Source organism: Nicotiana tabacum, chromosome 11 (genome assembly GCF_000715075.1).
Source record: "Nicotiana tabacum cultivar K326 chromosome 11, ASM71507v2, whole genome shotgun sequence".
NCBI classification, from domain to species: Eukaryota; Viridiplantae; Streptophyta; class Magnoliopsida; order Solanales; family Solanaceae; genus Nicotiana; species Nicotiana tabacum.
The window spans coordinates 44,220,116-44,221,354 of NC_134090.1; positions in this window are offsets into that span (position 1 = coordinate 44,220,116).

The following is a 1,239-nucleotide window of genomic DNA, read 5'->3' on the forward strand; positions in this document are numbered from 1 at the left end:
AGTGGTAGAGAAAGAAGAGAGAGTTTGAGTGTGTATGTGTGTGTTCTGAACTAATTTGTTTGTGTGTTTAAAGAAAAGAGGGTAGAGTATTTATAGCTTTGAAAAATTGGTAGAAAATAAGGAAACAAGTAAAGGCTTAGCATAAATATGAAAGTAATCACAATTAGAATCCCATTAATACATCCCCTTTAAACAAGGAATTATAGCCTAACGGATACTAACAAGGATAAGTTAAGGAAAAATATCAGTTTTAAGAAAGATTGATTTTGTGCCATATAATAGGTAGTAAAAGTTTAGAATATATAACTGAGTCTAAGTACATAATATACTTAATTTGAGGAAAGGATTCGCCAAGAATAAAGCACCACAGTAAATAAAGGAATGGAATCAATCAACTAAAAGAACGATTAAAATTTATGGGTTTAAAAGAAAACCTTGCAATCAAACCGTAATTTAAGGAAATCAGGATCAATCAAGAGGGAGTCACGATTTTGCACTTCGACATATAAATAGAGAAGAATGAAAAGGCATATCATACATGCAAGGACAGCCATATTGACAAAAGGAAGCAAACTAGATGAACACAAACATACAGAAGTGACATGAGTAGGCTAAAGACTTAGTGGTAAAAGAACCACTCGAATCATGATAATCAAAAAGTCAAGTAGTCATGGCTAACACATACAACCAGAGTGAAAAACAAAACTAACTGGTAAAGAAGGTCGGAAACAAATAAAGAAAGTCTTTAAACTCACAGTCATAAGTGAAGAAAATCTTTAAGAATTTAGGGTTTTAACAGAGCTGAGTTAAAAAGTGGTGAGAACTCAGAATCAGTCAAGATAAACAAAGAAAAGGATCTAACCATAAAAAACTCAATCAAAACAGGTATACATGCAAAATATACAAAGGCAGTTCCAGGACCCCGGATAGAACCAAAAATACCTAGGGTTTTCAACACGATGAACCGGGTAGAGGCAAACATAACCAAACTGTTTAAACATAGTAAAATCATATGACAATATGGAAAATCAGAGGATAAGTCTTTTTTTAAAAAAAAAAGAGGTTAAGAAAACCCTAATCTTGAAGACGGAATCTCTTCCCTAAACCCCCAAAAAAGAGAAGGAATCTCTGCCTTCTCTCTAGGAAGAGAAGGAATAGTAATTTTGTCATCATTCTCCGGTCATAACTCCAAGATCCGGTGGTGGAACTAACCAAACTTGGTGTCAAAAGATACATAAT